Genomic DNA, 7,027 nt, shown 5'->3' with positions numbered 1-7,027 from the left:
GCTATATGATTCAGCTTCATTTTTTCCGAAATCTGAGACAAAACAGTGTTTTAAGCAATATTTCAAAGAAGTCATGTTGTCCCAATCAGTCATCGTCATCGGTAACTTACAGCGCAGATGTCTATAATCTATTATCCGTACCTGGTAACGCTCAGACCACGAGACATACATTTTTTCTACTATAGAGTAGTGCTGTTGTCGTCCAATAATTTTTGACGTGGGACTACGTCTAACCGGAATATATGGGGGTAAAATGAAAACCTAAACACAGAACATGCAGGACACAGAACATGAAGGGTTTCAAACGCTTATAACTCGAACATTTCTTAACAGATCGGAAAGATCTTTGCAAATATACAGTCGGAGGTAGTTTTTTTTCCTACTGAAATGTGTTTCCCTAACATGGACTTCAAAATTAATGTGCCTGGGGGAATCCGCTTTGCAAATACATGCAAGTTGGAGGTAATTTTTGGTATTGAGTACTTTTGTATTCGCTTGTTGTTGTGCAGACCGGAATATGTTTCCCTAAAACGTACTTTTAAACTGAGAAGTCTGGGAAAATCGTCATTTCAGATACTGGAGGTGCATGAACTTTAGCGGTTCGAGAACTACGTAAACATGAGATGTTCAATAATTTCAGAGGGAAATGAAAAACACAATGATCGCTTGACAATTCCTCCGTTCAAATATTTTGGTAGTCCTAAGCATCATATCAAACGTAAAAGGACGTTCATCAAATTTATTTGTAGCGAAGAACATAATCTATTGGAAAAATTTCGATGCATTCTAAAATAATATTCGAAGTGGTAAACAAGTGGATTGCATAAAATAATTGTGTAGTTCTACGTCGAAAATGTGCGGTCGTGTCCTAAATACAACCCCTTAAATTTTTTTATCTGACGGCGGCATTGGGATTTCAGTGTCGAAATCTATTTCTCAGTGTATTCCGGGGATTTTTCGGCAGTTTATTCGGACTCGTTTCAATGTTTCGCAGATTTACAGATGAGAACGGTTAAACTTTTTTGCGGCATCCCGTTGGCTCAGTGAATCCTTATTGTTGAAGGCACGAGAAAGAGAACGAAGTCCTTTTGCGTCCATAATTTTGGTTGGTCTTCCACTACCTTGTTTGCGGGTAATTGTTGGAGATCTTAGAATATAGTAAGCAATCGAAGTCGCAACATTTTTTAATAAGCGAGGAAACATAAGAGGATAGTCGCGATTCTGAATAGCTGCGGAAACAACAGTTATAGTAAAAAGAATGAAATGAGGCGGCACCGTCTACGTAAGTAATCAAAATTTTATTTTATAGTACGATATGAATACGGGAGGAGTAAAGTTGGTGGAATGGTTAGTAGGTTCATTGCCTTCATTCCCGAGACTTTCAACCGTACGCTGGTTCGTAAGACTTCGATTGGGACAGTTCTTGTGTGATATACACGGAGCAGCATCATAAAATACATTTGTTATATAAAACCACATTGTTCAGTAAACGCATATTAAAAATTCACAAGAAATAAACAAATCTAATTTAGCTTTCATAATCTTACATGATACATGCAATGATAGATGCTATTTCAGGAAAAATTAATTTCGACCAGTACGACACCCATATAAAAATTTAATACGACCGCAACGGGTTAAAAATGTCCTGCCGTATATGTTAGCTCACAAAATGCTTCTTATTTCGACGTCTTTTTTTTAATTCATTTTTTTTTTGTATTCGCATAAGCATTGCGGAGCCGCTAAGAGAGAGAGAGAGAGAGAGAGAGAGAGAGAGAGAGAGAGAGAGAGATCTGTGGTATAACCGCAAGGTTGACGTGGGACTCTCGTTGATTTAGTGATCATTTGTTTGAAGTTGAATCAGAATCCATTCTGAATGAATGATAAATGAAGATTTGGGGGAATTCGAAAACGAGGGCGTAATGTTGGAGGCACAAGATTTGATGCATCCAATATTGGACACGAAAATATTCTACTGATGGGGAAGAATAATCTTCAGAAGCTTTCCTGTTAGTTGCACTTGATTGAAAAATCACAAAACGAAATGCATTCGATCGCGGTATTATATGAATAGAAATCATTAAGGTAAAGGTGGAAGGAAGCCACAAATGGCTGCCACAATGGCACTCATTTCTTTCATCTCTCTTCCTCACTCCTCGGCCGAAAATCACTAATTTTGCGGAACAGTGTGAAGAAAATGATCGTTTTCGTACACTTCCCACCAAGGGAAATCAACCAAACTCTAATCGATTACTATCAAGATATTGAACTTCATCTTCCATCGCACTTTATAGTGAATAACGTCGCTCTGGAAGTTAAATATTAATTTTTCAATTTTCCGCTACGTTTTTATTTGTATTGGCGAAAGCTTCGTATTTCGTCGACACTGATGCCGGACAACATCATTGAAAGAGCTATAAAAACCACTCAATAAAATTTTTATTCCTGATTCATGGCGTTTCATGTCATGAAAATCAATAACATAAAATTGTGTTGGTATCAATACAATTATTATTTTTACGTTCAATGCATCTATAATGTAAGTTTTAGCAACTTTAACATTGGTTAAGAAAATTGTATTGCAGATCTCAGAACACTGCCACGGCTGCCTATGCTTCCGAAAATAGTAAACGGAAAAGTATTACATTCAATCAAAATGCCTCGACCAACGAAGAGAAGGGTTAAGGCTCTCCAACGTGAATGTGTGAAACATATTACAGTGCGTGCATAATTACAGTGCGGAAGAACTTGTTAATACCAAAAGAGTCCCAATTCGCATGTATTATAAATTTGCTCATGTTACGCTGGCATATAATCAGAATTTTACTTCATATGCAAATACACATTCTATATATTTGCAATTGTTCATCGGAACACATCGTTCATACATTTTACTTTAGTATTGAATTGTTTTTTAACTGTATTCTAAGACTCGTGTCAGTGAAGCGCCACACAGTCTGATAAGTGAAATGATCTATTTACGTACAAGAATCAAAACAAACGAAACAAATTGCTCTTCTCTCACAGACACTATTATCCAATTTTTACACGTGGTTTTACCTATACTACTACAATGACTTCCTTCCACATTCTCCATAAAATAAACTCTTTCGCTTGAATCTAATTTTCAATCCCAAAGGGAACTGACAGATTATTTTTCAGCAACATAACATCTTGCCGGATTCTTCTCGATGCTCGATGCCAGCCAGTGGTTAACATTAACTCGATATCCACCAAACGAAAAGAGTTGCGCGCGTGTATGTGTGTGTTGGGTGGCTGCTCCGATGCATCAAACGGAACCAATTTTCGAGGCTGACACTCTCTGGATCGACTTCTCTTCTCCTCCCGACGGATTCCCTTTTGGTCTAAGGTGAAATTTAAAGGATCCTGACGCAAAAATCGGCCATTCTGCGCTCCCTCACAGTTCGAAACACACTGAATGCATTTCACCACCAGAATATCGCTTAAGTATGCTTTTTGTCCGTTAATGAATCAAGAAATTCAGCGACTGAGCAATAATCGATGGAAAATTATATGATTTTCGCGATGCGAAACATTTTCCGTTTTTAATTTTATGCATCCAATATTGGGTGATGGGGAAGAACATACTTCAGAAGCTTTCCTGTTAATTGCACTTGATTGAAAAATCACTAAACAAAATGTATCTGGTCGCATTAGTATATGAATAGAAAACATTAAAATAAACTCTCCCACTTGAATGTAATTTACAGTCCCAAGGAACAACTGGCAGATTATTTTTCAGCAACGATGACATCTTTCCGGATTCTTTTCGATGCTCGATGCCCGCCAATGGTTAATGCTAAATCGATACCCACCTGTTAATAGCACTTGATTGAAAAATCACAAAATAAAATGTATTTGGTCACAGTATTATATGAACAGAACACATCAAAATAAACCCTTTCATTTGAATGAAATTTTCAATTCCAAGGGGAAATGGCAGATTATTTTTCAGCAATGATGACAACTTTCCGGATTCTTCACGATGCTCAATGCCCGCCAGTGGTTTATGATAACTCGATATCCACCAAACGAAAAGAGTTGCGTATATGTGTGTGGCGGTTGCTCCGATGCCTCAATGCGGAACCAATTTTCGATGCTGTCACTTTCTTCGTCGCCTTTTCAGTGGCATCACTCTTCTCCCGATGGATTCCCTTCTGACCTAAGATGCACGAACAAGCTCTTGGTGACACCGTTCATCGACAGCATACTCCAATCGCTGCTCAATTATAACTGAGTGCATTTCCGAGCGGCGCTCGCTTATATACCGATAGGTGAGGCCTATTTTTGGAAGCAATTTTAAGGCTATTGAAACAAGTTTTTGGATCAAAAAGTAACAAGTATATAACGCGTAGACTTTTGACGTAGAACTACGTCTTTCATTAAGGGTGTCAAATCAGAAAACAGGTCACGTTTTTATAAAATAAACTTAACGTTAATAACTATTTTTGCCGCGAACGGATTTTGGAGATTTACATACTAAACGAATCGGAAATTCCGTAAGATTTGTTTAATATGCCATGCATTAGAATCCCCTTGCTAGTAAATGGTTAAAATTCATGAAAACTTTAAGTGTTTCTATTTTCCCATACATTTGTTCTGTCCATTTGAGTGCTCTCCCGAACAGAGCTATCAATAACGAGCAACTTATCGACGACCAACGGAGGGGAAATCGTAGGATTTGAAGTCTCCGTGAACAAAGGAAAAGAAGAAGAATGAAGGGGAATACTTGCCTAGAGTATAAACAGTGGATCTCGCTGAGGCAAACATTCATTCGGCATCGGACTGTTGAGTAATCCAGTTCACTTTGCTTTCGCTGCGCTTCGATCTAAGATTGGACCCCACCAGTGGTAATCCAACTTGGAAATCGTCGTTTGATTTTTCTGTTCGTTTTTCGCGTTATTCGTATCGTGTGTTCTTCACGATACGAATAACGTCATAAATTGGACGCTTCGCGTAGTGTGCGATGAGCAAGAAGAAGAGGAAGGCAGGCTCGAGCCCTGCAAAAAACGAACGCATTGCCAGGGGCAATAAAATTTCGAAGTAAGCGTAATCTAATGATGCACGCGGTGTTGGTGCAGTGAAAAGCGCTCGCACTGAACCGAGCCTTCGCGAATGTGACACCGCACCGAACAACAGCGAAGTAGGCGATTTCGGCGCGTCGGTCGAAAATGTAAACGCCCAGGCAGCAACCAAAATCAAGCTCCCCTCGCTGGTGGTGAAGGCGGTCGCTCTTGACAAACTCATCAGCGAATTCGCATCGATGGGTGTTACAGCAGAGTACAAGTTGTGTGGCATAATTCAGTCTTTTTCCAAGCAGTTAACATTGTTTATTTTCCGTCTTCATAAGGGCTTCGTTTGTGCCTTTGAGAATGCATCAATGCATTAAACTGACGTTATGGCGAAGCAGACGTTAAGGTTGTGCACCAAAAAATTATTTGGGAATACTAAGCATCTTGAATATCTTACTGGAATGTTACAAGTTATTTGGGTTCGCGTGCCAGTCGCAAAACTGCCTTCAACTAGAATTGCATTTGCGCTAATATTGATCATAATGAAGCATTGCTACTGTTTTCGAGGTTGTTATTAACAAAAAGAGTTTATTTCTCTTGTTTAGTCATCAAGAAAGTAAATGTTCTGGAATTTTGTATGTGATTAGGTTTTGCTTGCCAGTAGCAAAACTTCCTCCACTAAGGGAGACAGCTGCGCTTATTTCGAGCATGAGAAAGTAATGCAACTCTTTTCGAGGCCAGTAATATTAACAGAAGCGTTTCTTTTGAGAATAGCGCAAAATGATGAGAAATGTTTATATTGCTAGTAGTTTCAAGCCACCAATGTATGGCTCTGTATGCATGCTATGGTGAACGCTTGTTTGGCGCTTGGTTTAAGCTTAGTTTGTACGAACGATATCTAGAGGTGCGATTCCTTTGAGGCAATACTAAATAACATGTAGCATGATATTTGATACTTGCAAGTGTTGTCATTGTTGTTGTTTACATGCGGTGCCAAAGATATATTGATGTAGTTATGAGATATGGAATAATGGTGCTGGTGCAACATGTATATAATCGACTGTAGTCGAGTCTATGTCAATTTCGAAAAAGGCCACCGGAATAGCCTTCGAGGTAAATTTTCAATGCATTGACATGAAATAAATTGCGACATACGATTATTTTGCGAGGGCAAGAATGAATCATCATGCAATTATCGTCAACTGATTCTACAATGAAAAAAAAACATTTCAGAGATTATTCTACTAAGCAGTTGTTTCTAAAATTTCACAGCATTATAGAATAATATCCGAAGGTATAAACAAGCGACTTATATAAAATAACAGCGTAGTTCTACGTCAACAATGCGGTCGTATCTTGGACACAACCTCCTATAATTTTTTAACTTTCGAATGAAGTGTTTATCATACCATTTCGTTCTGTTGTTTAAGAGTTTTTAACGCTCAAAATCTCATTCTCCGATGTAACGCTTTCATTTTCGAAACTTTGAATTTAGACCCCAGTATACAAATTAAAGTCGTAGTGATACGTCAAAATTTGAACGGTTTCATTGTAGAGGAACATACTAATGACACAAATAATAAACTAAAAATTAGAAATTGAAATAAGTAAACAAATCTTTTTTAAGTTAAACGGTTTCTTATATAACAATAATACAGATAATGTACAAAATAATTTTAAAAAAGACGGGTGGGTAATGTCGGGGACATAACCGGAGAGACGTAGGACTACACCAAGGAGTGTCCATTATTCGAATATCATGGATCACAGATCCCAGAATAATCAACCTTTCATGTACAAAATTACAGAAAAAAAATCAAAGGATAAAATAAAACCTCAGCACTCAGCAAACACTCAAACGTTTAGATTCAAATACGAAAAAATCAAAATTTGTCGTGCAAATGTCGGGCGTTGCAAATGTTGCAGGGGTTATTGTTCAGCCGGCAACGAACACATACTTGATGGCAAGCATATCGTAATAGGAATTTACCGTC

Source organism: Toxorhynchites rutilus, chromosome 3 (genome assembly GCF_029784135.1).
Source record: "Toxorhynchites rutilus septentrionalis strain SRP chromosome 3, ASM2978413v1, whole genome shotgun sequence".
Classification (NCBI taxonomy): Eukaryota; Metazoa; Arthropoda; class Insecta; order Diptera; family Culicidae; genus Toxorhynchites; species Toxorhynchites rutilus.
The sequence above is the reverse complement of the archived record's forward strand: the minus strand, read 5'-3'. Positions refer to the sequence as shown.